The following is a 19,114-nucleotide window of genomic DNA, read 5'->3' on the forward strand; positions in this document are numbered from 1 at the left end:
GAGAGCAATTTTTCAAAACATAATATTGAGAAAAACAGCATCTAGAGTTGAACCAACTTAACAGACCCAAATCAAGCATCAAAATAGAAATAGCAATAAGAGACCTCCCACCCAAGAAAAACGCAGGACCAGATGGGCTTACTGCTGAATTCTATAAGACCTTCACAGCAGAACTCATACCAATACTCCTCCAAGTCTTCAATAAAGCTATCATAACCCTTATCCCGAAACCAAACAGGTACTCATCAAAGAAAGAGAAGTATAGCCCCATTTTTTTGATGAACATCGATGCAAAACTTCTCAACAAAATTCTGGCCAATGGACTTCAACAACTCAGCAAAAAAACATCATACACTATGATCAAACAGGATTTATTTCAGGGATGCAAAGCTGGTTCAATATACACAAATCAATTAATATAATTCATCATGGAAATGGCACTGTAGCTCAAGTGGTAGAGCGCTTGCCTTGAGCTGAAGAGCTGAGGGACAGCGCCCAGGCCCAGAGTTCAAGCCCCACGACCAACACACACACAAAAAATTATATAATTCATCACATCAACAAGAGCAAGGATAAGAAACACATGATTATCTCAATAGACGGAGAAAAAGCATTTGACAAGATCCAACATCTCTTTATGATGAACACTCTGGAGAAGCTGGGAATCCAGGGAACATGTCTCAATACAATAATGGCCATGTATGACAAATCTACAGTGAGCATTATACTTAATGGCAAAAAGGTAAAGCATTTCCTCTAAACTCAGGAACAAGACAAGGATGTCCACTCTCTCCACTCCTCTTCAATTTAGTATTAGAATGCCTAGTTAGAGCAATAAGACAAGCTGCAAACATAAAGGGGATCCAAATAGGGATAGATGAAGTAAAACTCTCCCTCTTTGCAGATGACATGATCTTGTATTTAAAGCACCCCATGGACTCCACTCCCAAGTTACTCAAGCTGATTTGAAACTTTGGCAAAGTAGCAGGGTATAAAATTAATTCTGAAAAATTGATGGCTTTCCTGTATGCCCATAAGGAGAAGAGCACAGCTGAAATCAGGAAAGCAACTCCTTTTGTAATAGCCCCACAAAAATAAAACACCCTGGAATTAACTTAACCAAAGAAGTGAAGGACCTCTATGATGAAAACTTTAAAAACTGGAAAAAGGAAATTAAAGCAGAACTAAGGAAATGGAAAAACTTCCCATACTCCTGGATTGGGAGGATTAAGATTGTAAAAATGACAATACTTCCAAAGGTTATCTACAAATTCAATGCAATACTTATCAATATCCCAACCTCATTCTTCAATGAAATAGAAAAAGCAATCCAAAAATTCATATGGAACAATAAAAGACCCCGAATAGCAAAAACAATCATTAGCATAAAGAACAGTGCTAGAGGAATAACAATTCCAGACTTCAAACTCTACTACAAGGCTATAGTAATCAAAACAGCTTGGTACTGGCACAAAGACAGATGTGATGACCAATGGAATAGAACCAAAGTCCCAGAAATGAACCCGAAGACCCACAGCCACCTAATCTTCGATAAAGGAGACCCCCCCCCAAAAAAAAACAGAATGGAAGAAAGGCAGCCTCTTCAATAAGTGGTGCTGACAAAATTGGTTAAACACCTGTGGAAAGCTAAAGCTAGATCCTTATATATCATCCTGTACCAGAATCAACTCCAAATGGATCAAAGACCTTGAAGTAAAAGCAGACACCCTGAACATATTACAAAAAGGAATAGAGAAACTGTAAGGCTCCTCGGCAGAGGCCGAGATTTTCTTAATAAAGACCCAGAAACACAACAATCAAAGAAAGATTGGACAAATGGAATTGCATGAAACTGCAGAGCTTCTGCATGCCCAAGGATATAGCTAGTAAGATCAATTGAAAGCCCACAGATTGGGAGAAGATCTTCACTAGCCATACAATGGAAAAGGGTCTCATATCTAAAATATACCTGGAACTCAAAAAATTAAATCCCCCAACAACAAATCCTCAAAGAAACAACTTCCCAATAAATAAGTGGGCTAAAGACTTAAAGAGAGACTTCTCTGAAGAGGAAATAAGAATGGCCAATAGACACATGAAGAAATGCTCAACTTCTCTGGCCATAAAAGAAATGCAAATCAAAACAACATTGAGATACCACCTCACTCCAGTTAGAATGGCAAAAATCAAGAACTCTAACAACAACAGATGCTGGAGGGGATGTGGCCAAAAGGGAACCCTACTGCATTGTTGGTGGGACTGTAAACTTGTTCAACCACTCTGGAAAACAGTATGGAGATTCCCCCAAAGACTATCCATAGAGCTCCTCTATGACCTGGCAATTCCACTTTTGGGCATTTACACAAATGAAAACAAACAAGGCCATACTAAAGCTGCCAGCTTTAGTTTATTGCAGCATTATTCACTATAGTGAAGATAAAGAACCAACCCAGATGCCCCTCAGTAGCTGAATGGACCAAGAAAATGTGAGATATATGTGTGTGTGTGTGTGTGTGTGTGTGTGTGTGTGTGTGTGTGTGTGTGTGTGTGTGTGTGTGTGTGTGTATGTATGTATATATATGTGTATATATATGTATATATATATATACATATATATATATATATATATATATATATATATATATATAAATAATGGGATTCTATGCTTCCATCAGAAAGAATGACACCACCCCATGTTAGGAAATGGAAAGACTTAGAAAAAATAATATTAAGTGAAGTAAGCCAGTCTCAAAGAAATTTAGATTCCATGGTTTCCCTTATTTGCAATAACTAGTATACATATAGGATAATCTTATCAGATGAGCTCAAAAGCTATGTACATATGTCTATATAAGATGATGCTAAGTGAAATGAACCCCAAGATATGGACACAAGAGGTCTGTCTTTATTGTTATTGTTTCAAATGTACTACATGATTTCTTTTTTGTTTGTTTACTTCGTATATTCTTCCCTCTATGGCAGATCCCCTGTTGTCACTGTACTTGATTTTGGTGTCCTGCATCTTATATATACATTTGTCTAATTTGGGGAGGGGAAGGGGAATCACAAAACACTGAAATAAGGACACAGGATGACCCGTTACAACAATGATACCCACAGGACGGTATATTGGAAACAAACTTTACAACTTTGGGCTGGTGGGGGGGGGGGGGGGAGAAGGGATAGTGGGAGAACAACAAGGGAAGGGGTAACAATGATTGACAAGTAAAGTACTCATCGCCTCACTCATGTAACTGTAACCCCTCCGTACAGCATCTTTACAATAAAATAAAATTACAAAAAAAGAAAAACAGCATCTAAACATCCACTTCTATAGTAAACTGTTAAATGGTGACAAAACTTGACCCATTCACCAGATAAAATGTCACACAGCTCTTTGAAAGCATGCTTTAAAAAAAAAAGCATTTAATAGCACAGGAAAATACACTATAATGCTAAGTTAAATGAAACAAATTGTATGGCGTGGGCTTGATTTCATACAATTCTGTGATGCCTACACAACTAGATCTGTGTCGAAAAACTCCAGGAGAAACTTGCTATTAAACAAGGGGGGGAGGATCATAGCTATGTGGTATTTATTTTCTCAGATTATTTTCTCAAATGCTTTTCCTCTTCCACCCCCTTTCCCCGATTTTCTGAATCATTTCTTTCCACAAACACTGATTGATCGTTATTAGCACAGGATTCAAAAAAAAAAAAACCATGAAAACATGCATAAAGTCTGAGGTACGAGGTTCATTTTCATTCTGATCAGAGAACAGATAATGTATCGGCTGTCCTTCTGAGTTAATATCCTTTCCTTTTTCATCAGGAGAATAAGGTAACAGGATCTATTCCTCAGTAGCAGAGTGACAGCCTATGAGCCACCTACGTGTTTTGTTTTGCCACTTGATAGTCTTCAAACTGGGATTGGAATGCGTCTGGGCAGGATATGCTCTTCTCAATTCACCTTGGTTCTCACTCCACCATGTTGTCCTCATCCTCCCCCCCCATTCTCCCCCCCCCCCATCCCATTGGGCTCTAATCCTGCCTGGCTCCTGTGTCCTCTGCTCTTCATTTCCTAATCCTTGGCTTTGCTGGCCATTTCTCTATGTGAGTAAGCCAGGATCTCATCCTGGGGTAGGCAGGAACCTTCACTGGAATGTGAAGGTCTAAGATATGTTCCTTCTCTCCAATAGAGCCACCTGTGTGGTACCCATCCATCACCCGGACCACCCTTTATAAAGTGGCTTTTAAAAAAAAAATCCAGGACTTACAGGAATTTGAGAAAGGCTTCATGAGGAGCATGGGGAACATTGTGTGGTTGTTGAATATCTATGGAGTATGCCAGAACATAGGCTAAGTATTTATAAACATTTGTAATCCTCTTAACACTACTTAGAAGTTAGTGCTTCCACTGTATAGATGGTTGAACAAGCACCTAAGGATTAAGTCATTTAAAGTGAAGGAATGGTACTGAGACCCTCCTGTTGTCATCCTTTGGGATCCATGGGGAACTGATTCTAGGATTTCCCCCCTTCCTTCCCCCCCCACCCCCCCGTCATACCAACATCCCCAAGAGGTTCCAGACTTCCATGAAATGTCATATGACCTATGCATATACTCCCATATATTTTACGTTGCCTCTCGATGACTTATAACACCTAACATAAATACATTGTAAACAGTTGTTATCGTCCATTGCTTAGAGATAATGACAAGATTAAGAAGTCTGTATATGGTCAGTTCAGTTTTGCTTCTTTTCCAGATATTTTCAAACTGCCATTGCTTTGACTCTGTTATTCAACCCGAAGAAGCTACAGATACATAAGGCGAACTTGGTTTTGTCATTCAGAAAGCCCTTCGCTCCAGCACCAAGGCTCAGTCCTTTCCTGTAAAGGGCCCTCTCTTTTCAGTCTCTCCAGTCTCTCCTCATAAAGGTATCTCTGTTCCTAAGTTGGCTTAATAAACTCTTCCTTAGACTTACTTTACATATTAATGAATCATATGTTTAAATACATCTGGAGCACTATCACAAAGAAAGACAGGATACTCATCTCTCCAGGTTTCTTGAATAAATGTTCATGGGTACATCGGTGCATGCAGGGCAAGTGTCCCCTAGGCAGAATTTCTAACAGGGACCCTTGCATATATAGCTCCCTCAGAAGCCCCATGAGGGCAAGTTGTTCCCCTGGCTCCTTCTACATTATCTTCCTTCTCTGGTTCTAAAGGTAGTACAATTTGTTTTGCCTGCTAAGAAACCAGTGCTGGGGAGGATAGTACATTATTTCTGGAAACTGTTTTGTAATTAAAGGAAATTATTGTCAGCAATGTAACTAATGCCGAAAGGTATCCAGTCTGGGTGGTTCATTCATTCCCTCAGGCAATATCTACTGAACGCTCCCTTTGGACATAGGGCTGTGCCAGCTTCTGGTCTTGTTTCCTGCCCTCATCATTCTTAGGTGGAGCCAGAAGCAACAGATGGGTACTTACATCATCATCCCAGAAGGATGTGATAGGCAATCAGCTAATTTTACCTTGGGATACCAATCATATGGACTTATGCAAAATGTGAAGAGAATTCAACTCCAGTGGTTGGAATTCAAGGTATCTAAGACACCAATACCATTTTCCTCATATTAACCTTGACTTTATGAACCCCAAATCTTCTTGCACTTGGCTCTGATTCTTAGGCAGCAAAATTAAACCTCTTCCAAATGGAGACTTTTTTTTTTGTTCTCTCAACTCTCATTCAGGGAAGATAGTTCAAAATACAGGACACACAGTACTCTATCAATACAATGGCCTGAAAATTAGATATGCCCAAATCTCCAGAAAAGTATACCTATTTTTTTCTTTTAAGAAAGGACTAAATTTTAAAGGTGAGCTTTACGGCAAGAAGATTCTGAATAGGGTTATAAACCATGATACCTTTAAGGAAATTGCCTTTGACAATCTGGGTCAAAAGGGCTCACAAGGAAGATTTTCTACATTTCCATGCATACTGGATTTCATACGAAGAGATCCTGAAATCTCTACAGAAAGCGTATTTTTCCCCCCGGGACTGGGAACCGAACCCAGGGCCTTGCGCGCCCCAGGCGGGCACCCTTCCTCTGGGCTAAACCCCCCGCCCCAGAAAGCGTATTTTTTTAAGCTGGGCGCTAGTGGTTCACACTAGTAATCCCAGCTACTCAGGAGGCTGAGATCTGAGGATCACGGTTCAAAGTCAGCCTGTGCAGAAAAGTCCAGGAGACTTTCATCTCCAATTAACCACCCCAAAACCAGAAGTAGAGCTGTGGCTCAAAATGGCAGAACTCTAGCTTTGAGCAAAAAAAAAAAAAAAACCTTAAGAGACAGTACCCAAGCCCTGAGTTCAAGCCCCATGACCAACAATAACAAAAAGGATATTTTTATAGGTATATTTTAGAATCCATTAAATAATACTGAAAGATGTAACCACATATTAAGAGAGCTAGGCTTTGCCCGTCTCTTTTCAAGCAGAATAGTGTAATTGGATAGTCAACTCCAAACTCTGTTCTTATTTTTCCAATTTTTTCCAATAATTTATCCATCAAGGCTTAACATGATTTCTTGACAAATGTATAATCTTAAAGCTGAATGCTGAGACCCGATGGCACGGCTTCCTTTCTATCAGTGGGACTAGGCTTTTCCATTCTTTTACCGAAGTCACTCAGTCGGTGCTGCTTTATTACCTGGTAGCACTCACTAGGAGACACTCATTCATTTGGTCTCAGGATTATCTTTCAGTGCTGATACCTTGAACACTTTGGAAATGATTTAGGCTGGGAATATGGATGAAGAACTGAACTTGTGTCTAGGTAGAAGAAAGTTAGTAGAGATGTAGGGAAGTATTTGTAAAAGCACGCACAAAAATTGTGGTCATGAAGTGGGTTCTCTAGCTATGATGATATTGATTCTAACATTCAGAAACTTCAGGATGGGAACTAGTATAACTATGCAACCATAATTATTAAACTATGCCATAGGATGGAAAGTCAGCTATTTCAAAATGTTGTGGAAGCTGAGTGAGTAAAGGAAAATGTCCATAATGCATTGTTGGAGTAAAAACAGATTATGCAATGGCACAGATAATAGGATCTCAAACAAACATACAGCTAAAAGAAAAGATGAGGATACACACTGAAATGTTTATAGTTGTCATTCCTATAGCACATGAATACAGGAACAATCTTTTCTTTTTTGCTTCTATTGTTTTTTGTAATTGGAAAAGTCGTATTTCTTCCACACCCACTTAAGTAGTTATAGAAAGTAGTTATTGAGCCAATGAGTTCCATGACCCATAAAATAATTTCTTCAAATGCAGAAAAAGCTAGCTGAACTCCCTAGTCTTTGAGGTTCTTCCAATTCTAATGAACCCTTCTATGGGCCGGACAGCAGAGATAGCAGCAAAGGCAAGGAAAATCATGAAAACCAAGGACACCTTGATTATCTCAGTGTTGTTAAGAAAACAACCTAAACTGGGCACTGGTGGCTCATTCCTGTAATCTTAAATCCTAGCTTCTCAAGAGACTGAGATCTGACATGAGGATCACAGTTCAAAGCCAGTCAGGGCAGGAAAAGTCTGTGAAACTCTTACCTCCAGTTAACCATCAGAAAATCCGAAGTGGTGCTGTGGCTCAAAGTGGTAGAGTGCTTGCCTTGAGCAACAGGGCGAAGAGACAGTGCCCAGGCCCTGAGTGCAAGCCTCATGATTGATAAAAGATAATCTTAAAAAGATAATTTGATGATATTTGCATTAAAAAAAAACAAAGAGGAAAAAGTATTGCTCTACAGTCTGAAATAATGGTTTCCCCAATTTTGAGGGAAAGGAGCGTGATCAGGAGTGGTTAAGAACTGTCTAAAAGTCCTTTCATTCTGAAAGAAGTTAGGCATGGTAAATAGTTTATTTCACCTCTTTAATACTTAGCTTTCAACCTTTAAAACCATCTTTAATTCAAATTTGGAGAGTCATCCACACATGATGTCTATTTACACATATTCTACTTTAACAAGATTTGCAAACCTAAGTTCCTCAGGTAGAATATACCCTATAGAGAAATTCTAGCTGGTAAGGACCGGGAGATTTCTCTTAACAGGGCTCACATGCTACAGGACAAAAGGGCACTGTATTTGAAGTCCTTCATGTCTCTTTGGTGGAGGCTGGCGGACCTCACTTTGCCATGATGAGATGCAGTCAGTTTTGCTATTTGCCCAGTCCCTGTGAGCCCTTGGTTCTGCCATCTTGTAAAAAAAAAAAAAAAACACAACTCATTTTCCAGAGAGAACCTCAGGGGTAACAGAAAAGGCATATTCTGTTTACCGGGGTAGGGGAGATACTAGTCCCAAATTTCTCTGCATAGTAATTTCCTGGGGTTTGTTGCAAGAGCTGGGCATCACTGAACCAAGTTCCAACAGTAGTCTCTCAGCCTTAGTCAGTAGCCAAGGCTGGAAGGCAAACCAAACACACAGACCCCTAAAATCATACCCCAAAGAGGGCTCGACAACCCCCCACGAACACCCCCCGCCCTGCCACCACCTCCACAGATCCCTCTCTCTGTTCTACCTGCGCTGGCCTGTCCCTCTTGAGAAATGCTTCATTTAAACTATTTTCTTGTTTGAGCTTTCTCCTTTCTCCTTCTAAAAGGCGCTCACCATAAAAACGAAATGAGAAAACACCAAGAATTTTAAACACCTCAGCCTGTAATAGGATTAGAGCATCTGTAAGGTGTAAAAAATGATTTCATTGTTTCCTATAAAACTGGCTCCTTCCTCACCAGAACGGGTCTCAGTCGGGATGTAGAAAGCAACTTTTTAAACAGCGTGTATTAAATCTGACAAACATCTGGTCAATCAAATTTACAGCAATACATAGGGTCTAATAAAGGTTTATTTCTTCTTGAAGAACAAATTTAAAGTTTTTTTTCTAAAAAGGCTTTTCTATATATAAAAAAACGAAAACTATGCTTGTATTTCTTGGCCCAGCTTGATTTCAAATGTTCTGTGCCTTGCCAAGAACTGGCCACAAAGGATTCTGTTTCCTCAAGCAAGGCAACAGCACAAGAGATGTGTGCCCAAACTCAGAGAGCAGCAGCTCTCCTCATCCATGCTGCCAAAGGAAAGCCATGTGAGATGGCACTGGACGCGCTAAGCATGAGTGGACGTGGTCCTCAGTGAGACAGGCCAAGACGGTCCCAAGGAGCCCCAGAGAGACAAGAGTCTCACCCCTGCTAACCCTGCATCCTGCATCCTGTTATTTCTGCTTCCGCATGGCACGAGAGCAGAACTTCCCCTTTACAGCATGAGTGGGATTCAAGTCACAGAACCAGACATCTACCCAGTACCCTCCCTTTAGGTTAGCCTGACCCACTGTGATGCCAGCTTCTTACCAGCCAGCTCTGCAGTGACCCATTAGTTAGAGCATCATAATGGAAATGTTTTATATACATCTATATAACCATTTAATCCCCCCTCCCCTTCCAGGGATTCATCTTATGATCCATTAAATAAATAGGCATTCCTTTTAGGGAAGCGCAGTCAAAAGTTCCCCTGGGAAGAAGGAAACTTAAGGTTGGTCGGGTACCTTCCCCTTCCTGACCCCTACAGCACACCTGAGGTCATTCCTCAGATGCACTGTGTGCATCAAATTCCTGCCCTGGGCTCTGGCCTTGGGGAGGGAACCCAAAAGATGATATTGAGACCGAGTCTGCAGTCTTGATACATACGCATAATAAAAATTATAACCTTTTCTTTACCACTTTTTTTTCTGGTTTCTTATATTTTTTTAGACCTAAATATCCAGGAGGTGTTGCCTCTATGATACTGGATACTGCAGCCCATAGAAACACTACTGGTAAGACTCTTGTCTCCGTGGGGCTCCTTGGGATCATCTTGGCCCGTCTCGCTGAGGACCACAGGCGCATCCACTGTAGAATTGCTTCTCTGTATGAGCCAGAAGCTCTGCCTTTCACACTTGCCACCCAGCCCCTCTCAGGATAAACAGGAAAACACAAGTCAGATAATTGCTGGACTCAAACCGGATGGGTCCAGACTGACACACAGAAAATGGATCCTTCTAAAATGGTTCCTAAAGAAGATTGCTATATTGTGGCTTCTTCACAATAGAAGTGATGTCCATTTAGGATCCTGAGTTGGTGATAAATGCAAAGAAGAGAATGTTCCGTATGCAAATGAGAATAAGAGGTAACTGGACCCCCCTCCTTCTGTCCCAAACCAACAATCCCCCGCCCCCTGTGGTTTTACGCCATCATTAATCCCTACATATTACCTCCTGTCTATTCTATCTCCCTCCCTCCCTCACCCCCCCCCCTTTCTCTCTCCCCTCCATCTCAGTAGCCACATAAAAAGCCAGCACATTACACATTAGGAATCAGTTCTTTTTAAGTGGTTTGAACTCTTGGAAGCTGAAGAGAGGGGCCAATACCAGGGCCATCTAAATTCCATATGGTTCCCATCTATCTGTGAACGTTAACATCAGGTTTCTAACTGCGCTCTTCTTAAAGACCCACTCCAACTATAAGTGAAAGGAGCTCCCGACTCCTTCACGCTAATGAGGCTCTTTATTGCCCAACAAGACAGAAAGAACTTGAAGCTTGATATTTCCCACGGCCATTTTTTTTTTTTTTCCCAGACAAAGAGACAAAGTATCAGTTAGCATACAGCTTGGGTACCACTGACATGGACGCCATTTCTGTCCAGACAGTACAAATAAGAGAGGGAAATTTGGAGGGCCAATGGCTCCACTACCATCTCCGTAGGGGACGCTGTGGTCCTACCCATGGAAAATTCCATATCTTTGAGAGTAAAGGCAGTGCATGAAGAAGAGTGAGTGCTTGAAAATTAATAATGTCAAGTCTGTCTTCATACATCAAGCTAATTTGAAAGGGCTTTAATTTTCTTAAAGGATAAAAAAAGGTTTCTTTGCTAGATTAAATTTGTGATTGTCATTCATATATTGTTTATAAGGTAGTCATCTCTTCACTCTGTATTTTTTTGTTTTTGATTTTGTATACTAGTTAGCAGTGAACAGTTGTCTGCGTGTATCAGAAAGAATAAAGAGAGAAACGTCCTTAACTGTCAGTTTTAATAAGAGGAGTCAACATGACTCTATTCAGGTTAAATATTGTCCTGTCACATTTCAATAGAGTCAACAGATTTTTTTTTTAAAGAAAAGTCAAAAGCACTGTGTATGCAAAAAAAAAGATCCTTCCCTTGTCAGAGAGTGTCAAAGCCCTTCTTCATCTGGGGGAGGGGCGTGGAGGTAGGACAGAAAAATCTTTTGTAAAATGTGAAAAATTACCACTCATAATTGGCGCTGACATAAAAAGGGCTCTTTTTTTGTTAGAAAAACAAAGAAAATCTCTAATTTAATAATCACCTGCAAAGTGTTATTGTGATGGAAACAAAAAAACACACAATCAAAGTCATCTTTTTAAAGTAACTGTAGTATTCTCTAAGTAACCGCTTCACTTTGTGGCAGCTTATACACACAAACCAATAATGCGCCGCCTGAGGGGCGGGGTGGGGGGGAGAGAGCGAACTCTTCCAGCAAAGTTTCTGAAAGAACCAAGTGACAGGCTACAATAAGAATATGCAAATGGGACATTATGTTCAAAATAAAAGCAAACAAGATTTTATTGGTGTTTTTTTTAAATCTCTCCCCCTTGTCACTTCCTCCCTCCAAAGTTGGCATTTTTAATTTTAAATTTAAAAAGAGCCTTCCTTCACAGAAAGATGAAAGGGTTAAACATAGACACTGTGGAAAGAAAGATGAGAGAGAACTAGGTATTTCAAATGCAGAAGAAAGTCATCATTCTCTCACATTTGTTAAAAAAAAAAAAAAAACACCTGGAACCCTCATTGCATTTTCAGGGTCTGATATGTTTTTATTTGCAGCCAACACTGTAATTTCAGAAATGATTCTAAGTCTGAATAGAACTGTTTCCGAGCAGTAATCATCTCGACCAATTAGGTCAGTGTAGAAAGATATGTTAACAGTTTTCTAAACTAAGTCAAATTTAATCCTATCAAACCCAATGGGATCAACACTCCCAAGAATGGCAAGGGACGCTGATGGAAAACACTTACTCAGAATTAACATTCAGGCTTTGTTAGACAGAAAGGAATATTCGAAAGAATGCCACCCTCTAATGGGGTGCCAAAAAGGAAAACATCAGAATTGAGCAAACCTGCATCAAGTACTTTTTTTTAAATGAGCAATGAAATAAGCATGCAAACACAAACAAACAACAAACAAAAACATTGCCTTTGAGTAGGGTGAGTGGATGTTCCAATTCATCCAAGAAAATGGCAAGGTATCTCTTGGTGTCCTAGTGTTTCCATTGTTTTAGGATTTGTACTGGGCTTTCTCTTACTTATGAAGGTGTATTGTGTCCTCGTTACATGAAAAACCAACCAAGTTAGATCCTAGGAGATCTGTACAGGGTGCCTCACACTTCTGCTGTGGGGGCCCAGCTGTGCACGAGGTGTATGTGTGGGATGGAGTTGCCAGCTGAAATATAACCAGTGTTTGCCCTTATCTTTCTTCCAGACCTTTCTCAGGGGCAAATTCTTACTTCTCCCGCAAGGACAGCTTCCAGGCCACTTACAGATCAAATGAGCACTTTGCAGGAGCAAGCTTCTCTTGCTTATGGTGATGAGAGACGTATCTGTCACTGGTGCCTTTGCTGACTTCCAGTGCCACCTTTTAGGCCTATGAGCTGCATAAAGGCAAGTGTTTGTGGTCAGCAGGAAATGCAGGAACTGACAACGTCCTCTCATGGACTATACTGAACACGCCATCTGTGCACTCTTCTACTGAGTTTTGGCCCCGAGGCACAGTAAGAATCTCTTACTTACCATATCACTAACAACAACCAAAAAGATGCGCATCTACTAAAAATGTGTTGTCCTGAAGTAGTTCTTCTAACACTATGCCAACAATGATGACTTTCATTTCAAAAGCTGCACAAGTACAAATCTTAACACCTGTCAATCACAGCTTTTCACTTAGATCAAATGACTGACTAAAAAAAAATTCTACTCATTTTAAATTTCCATGTGCATAGATGTTAAACTGTATATCTTTCTATACCCCTACATTAAATGAATTGAAGTACAAAGAAGTTGTGACTTGGTAAATGTAAAATTCTTTAAAAAAAAAAGAAAAGAAAGAAAAGAAAAGGAAGACTTCATCATGGCTGGGTATTTGCTTTCTTTCTCTGAAGGTTATTATTTTTTATCAGTTAGGTTTTACATTTGAAACTGTGAAAAATCTACTTTATAAACAATTTCAAGTGTCCTACAATAGTATTCATTTTGTAAATAAACTAGCACTCTAACTTTGGGATTTCTTCAAAACCAGAAATCTTTAAGGAAGCAGTCAAGAAATGAACACCAAAAATCTACAGCTTGAGAAACTCAGTAAGTGGTAATTATTGAAAAAAAAATTGTATAGAAGAGCATATTGTGATTTACCCCCACCAAACACAAGAAAGTAATCTGAACATTTTAAATAAGAGCTCAAATGATGTGTAGTATTTTGTGTGGAAATTCTATAACTACTCTTTAGAGTACCTTAAATTGTGCAAATTTTGTGTTAAATTTTGATGGAGCTGCTCTTTTAAAATCATATAAATTCGTGTTTTTACTGAGACAAATTAAAACTGAGAACACTCTATGATTTTATACTTCATTTTAATTCAGCAAAACACCCAAAAGAATTATGAAGAGACAGAGAATTTGATGCATTTTTGTCTTACAAATGTTTATAGGTTCCCCTGAATGAAAGCAATATTACCTGTGAAAATATTTTGGCTTAAGTATTTCTGTACTTCAATACAAAAGAGAAAAATAGAATGAAAAAACCACACACGTATAGGTATATTTATATTTTAACCTTCTGGTTTAGAAGACATAGTATATATGGTCACTGGAGAGAAGAAACTTTCTTCTCACCCACATTACCCTGTAGCTTTAAGGAAGCAAGAACTGTGCTTCTCAGCTCTCTTTTCCCAGCATGGTTTTGAGTTAATGTTACCACAAGTGATGTCTGGTGCAAGATGTGGAAGGCAGAAATGAAAACAGCAGCCACTCTTTTATGAATGCTGCCATTGTTGGTGCACCTGGCAAGGACCCGGCCCGAACAGTAGCTCTGTGCATCACTAGGGATCCGCTGGCTCATGCTGGGGATGCATAGCATTCCCCTGGGCCCACAGCTGCTCTGGCTCCTGCTAAATCATCTTTCTCCATCCTTGGCTAGATGCACCTGCATCTCTTCGATGAAAGGGTTCCAACTTCTTTTGCTAGTCATCCATGACATTGAGATCAGAAGTGGTCAGAGACAGATCAGCTCATGGATTCAGTTTCCATGTTGGGTTTCCAGCCCATCTCCACTGTTGCCCAGTACTACCATTTCTTTCTACCTGGCCTAATGGACCCATGAAAAGTTCAGATTCAATGCCAGATGAGAAATCAGCAGTCCACATGGACCGGCTTCTACAGCCGAGCAAGGTGCAAGCCCTGTAACAAATCCCTGACTCTCATTACTCACAAGGGTTCTGCTTCTGTGCTTGAACCTCAAAACATCTGACTGCCTCAGATCCAGGTGGCCCCTGAGTTCAATTTTATTAGCCACCTGGCAGAAACTGACTATGGATTTCATAGCCACTTTGATGTTTATGAAATTACTTTCAAGCGATCGCTGGCAAACTGAAAGGAAAACAAGTGAAGGAAATACAAAAAGGAAAAATCAGCAAATGTTCGCTTTTCCCCCCTCCCACAGGCGAGATGCTCCATTTCTCCATAGAGAGTAAAGACCAAACAGGGGGGTAGACTGCCATCCTCACAGAGACCAGATTACATGCTAAGGCCATTCTCTCCCTGTCCCCCACCCCCTTTGATTTTCTTCCATCTTACTCTACCTTCACCAATCCTTCTATTGAGAGAAGCATTCTGGAGCTGTGGGAAGACAAGTCGCCATCTTTAGCAGGCACTGGACCCATCTAGAGATAAGATATTCTTACAGGTCTTGAAGAAAGACACAGGGGAAGACTTGGAAGCAATCTCTCTATGTGCACCAACGTGTGTTTCGCTCATTGTCCAATCTGCCAGATCCTTAAGCACTAAAATTATGGAGGAGGCTGACAGGTGCCACACATAGATACTGTCAGCTATTTTCTGGTCTCACTCTTATTTTTTTTAATATCTGCAACTCCATTTTTGATGGTGATAAGTAGAGTTCACAAACCCAAAAGAGAAGCAGGCAAGCCAGCTGAACCCACTTGCCAAGACGCCACTTCTATTTGAGAAGACAATGGCTCCGCCATGCCACTACTCAGTTCTTGTAAGGTGATGAAGAAAATGCCAGGGAATTTTTTTTTTTTAACCAGCATGAAGAATAATATTGAGGTCATTTATACAGAGTAACAATTAAGCATCTTTTCCCTCGTTCACAAATACGAGACAGAAGCGTCGCGATTCAAAACTTCAAAGCAAGGGTTTGGAAAGACCCCATACAACTTGTCCCATTTTCGTTATTTCAATTTACTTCAGTAAAAAAAAAAATAATAATAAAATAAAATAAATCCTACAAAGCAGACATGATCACGTTTCAGGAATGCGAGAACTATTTAATCATTGTGTGTGCTCCCCTGGCTTGTCCCTGCGCCTCTATTTCCTGCGGTTTTGTTCTTTGCCTACTCATTAGCACCTACCCCAGAGAGTGGGCAAGAGAAGACAGAAAGAGATAAAACTCAAATCAGACCATTTTACCAGTCCGCCTGTCAACAAGTTGAATATATTGAAAAACCCAGTGGGTGCAGACTTTTTAGCAACTCTCTCAATAAAAGGTTTGGTGGGGGTGCAGGTCAACTCTAATGGCACATTGAGATTTTTTTTGCGGGGGGGGGGGGGGGAGGAGGTGATTATCAAGGGATTTTATTGATTTGTTCCCTCCACATCTCCATCAGTGCAGATGATCAGAAGTGGGGCAAAAAATAATTAAGCCTCTCTAGAACTTTCTTTAAGAAGACACTCTTTAAAAAAGAATAATCCATCACACTTATCCCCGGGAGTTTGAGGACCTGCTCAACAGTGCAGGTGAAAAACAAAGGGATTAATTGCATTGACTTTGTCTAGATTCTTAAACTTGCACTGTTCAGGAAAACGAAAACTCCATCACAGCAGGCTCTCCAGCAACCTTGTTCTTTCTGCTTGACTCCAGTTGAGAGAGGGGCGGGACTTGAGGAGAAGAGAGATCTCCTTGAAACCAGAAGCAAGATCACCACTACTGAAATGAGCCAAAGGTTGGCTGGAGGATTAGCGTTGGATGCAGACAAATTAACAGCGTGTGCTCTGCACGTTAGCATGGGTTTGCTGCCTGTACAGAGACCCCAGGCAATGAGACTGCGCAGCAAGAGATGTTTACTGTATCTGGGGCTTGCGTGCTCTCTCTCTCTCTCTCTCTCTCTCTCTCTCTGAAACTAGGATATTATTTTAGGCTTAGCATTTAGGACGTTAGAAAAGGTGAGCTTCGGTAGCAAAATGGTATCAGATATAAAAACAGAATTCTTGGGGAGGTTGTCATTGTTCAAAGATTCATTGTTCTCTCGCATCTGGCACTCTGAAGGGTTCATGAGATGCTGGGTTTCATAGACCATTCTTCCACCAATGTATACCCATTTTCACGTGTCACCCACATCTTCTCCCTTCCTCCCCTTTTTTTCTACATCCTCCTGCTCTTCTTCCTCCTCCTCCTCTTCTTCCTCAAATTATCATTCTGGAAACTTCTTTTCATCTATAACCTTCCAAGGCCCACCAGCCTGTCTCTAGTTCTAAGCTGCCATGACTTCCAGTACTACAAGCAGCCCCTCCCCTCTCTGTCCCTTGGCTAAGCCGAGATAGTGGCTTCTGGCTGCTGAGAATCTTAGACTCTACCTGCCATGATCCGGGCATCTCAGCCTCCAACAACTGCAGGAAGAATAACCGCATCGCGTGCGCTGCCCTTCCAATGCCACAGGGATGCCTGCTTCCCTGGCGAGGCCCTGGGTGCACACAGGGGCATGTGCTTCACACACTGACTTCTCTCTTGGTCACTCCACTCTTTCGTGGTCTCCGTTTTCCTTGGGGAGGGGGGGCAGGGCAGGGCAGGCAGTGAAGTATCTCAATTACAGCCCTTGACACCTTGAGCTGGATAATTCTTTGCCAAGGGGCAAGGCCTGTCTTACACATTGTGGGTTCTTTAGAGGAACACAGCATGGCCCCCAAACTATCTCCAAGCACAGCACCTTGTCCTCTAAGGAGGGGAACACCTCCACAGGTTGAAAGCTAACTCTGTAGAAGGCTGGTTGTTTCTGCCTCTGTGACTGGTTGGAGGTGCAGAGCTTGGAGATGTACCTGGCAGAGACTAGACTCAGGAGACTTTTGTCTACTGACTAGCAGTGATTCCCCAGGAGGGGAAGAGAAAGAACCCACCGCAGTGACTCTGAGCATGTGGACTCTGAACACTCCTTTCCTATGGGAGACCATGCTGGCCCAGGCTGGGCCTTGGCGGTATAAAAGCCCAGAGATCCACACCCACCATTAGCCTCTCTTTGGGGATGTTTGTAGAAAAACATGGCAACTGGAACCTCAGGATAGGAAAGGAAACAGGGTCCTCTCCACGATCCATACAGCAGAGATTTTGTTCCTGCCAACGTTTTTTCAATTGTAGACCAGCCCACTGTGTGCACCAGCGTTTCCTCCACCCAGTTCCTGGACAGAACTCCGCCATCCGGTCATCATGGCCTTCGGGAAAGGCACAGCGGCACCGCTGTCACAGAACAGCATGCCCTCCTGGTCCCCTGCAGCCTGGAGGTAGCCCTGTAATTTAATTAAATGTCACCCCCCCCCCCACACACACACCCTGCAGGTATTATATTTCAAATGCAAATAACTTTGGTAATGTAATATTGTGACCAAGACTTTAAATTCAAGGAAATCGAGAAAATCAAGTTACGGTTGCTCCTAGAATTAACATTCCACCACACATTCCTTGGGCTCCAGGCTTGTTTGTGCTGCTAACACACACACACACACACACACACACACACACACACACACACACATACACACACACACACACACACACACACACACACACACACACACACACACACACACACACACACACACACACACGGAGAAGTGACTTAGTATTCCCTGGGAATTCTGGGGAAGGCTAACTTCCTAAAGGCCAACCTTCTCCCTGTTAAAATGAAGTCCGTTAAATTGGACTCCTGAATGTAGTTCTAGCCAGAACTGGGACTAGCAGGTGGAGGACATTTATTCTTGCTGAGAAGGACAGATAGCTCATCATCCCAGGGTTTCTCTTTGGCTCTTAGCTTCTAAAACTATTTTTTTTTTAATTCTAGTCACTTCATTCAGCAAAGTCATCTTGCGTGGCAGACACTTTACCATGCTTTGAATGTCTTTTAAAAAGAAAGAAAGAAAAAGCAAAATACAAGTGTAAAAATACTTAAAGAGATTTAACAGTGTATTCCTATTGTTCTTTCTTTGGGTCCAGGAGAACATACTTGAACAACAAAAGGACTTCTATGGCCCCGTTTCTCAGCTCACAGTAAATAACTGAAGCAAGCAGTCCCCTCCCCTTGCCATGTCTCTCATTATGTTGAAAACATCAACCAAGGGGGAAGAGAAGATTTCACTTGAAGGATACTCTGAGGTGAACTTCTCTGGCCAGCTCCTTATCAGATTATTTAGGAAATGGCCATATAGAGAAAACTCAGCCTTAGAAAAGTGATTCACTACGTGAGTCAAGTTGAGAACAGTAGACAGTGAGTAGCAATCAGGAAAATTCCAGCATCCAAATTCTCTTGAATCTGTGCATTGTGGAAGCCTATGTTCTCCTGGGTGTGTCCTTCTCCTATACCCCAACATAGCGTTCCAGTTTCTCTCACAGGCAAAGTTTACAAAGTTTAAGATATAAGTGGAAGGAAGAGGAGGTGGGAGGAAGTACTCAGACATTCCTGCGCACAGCTCAGCCCACTGAGCCGCCCAGGCAGTGCTGGGAAGTCGT

Source organism: Dipodomys spectabilis, unplaced genomic scaffold (genome assembly GCF_019054845.1).
Source record: "Dipodomys spectabilis isolate Male_0828 unplaced genomic scaffold, ASM1905484v1 ptg000273l, whole genome shotgun sequence".
NCBI lineage: Eukaryota > Metazoa > Chordata > Mammalia > Rodentia > Heteromyidae > Dipodomys > Dipodomys spectabilis.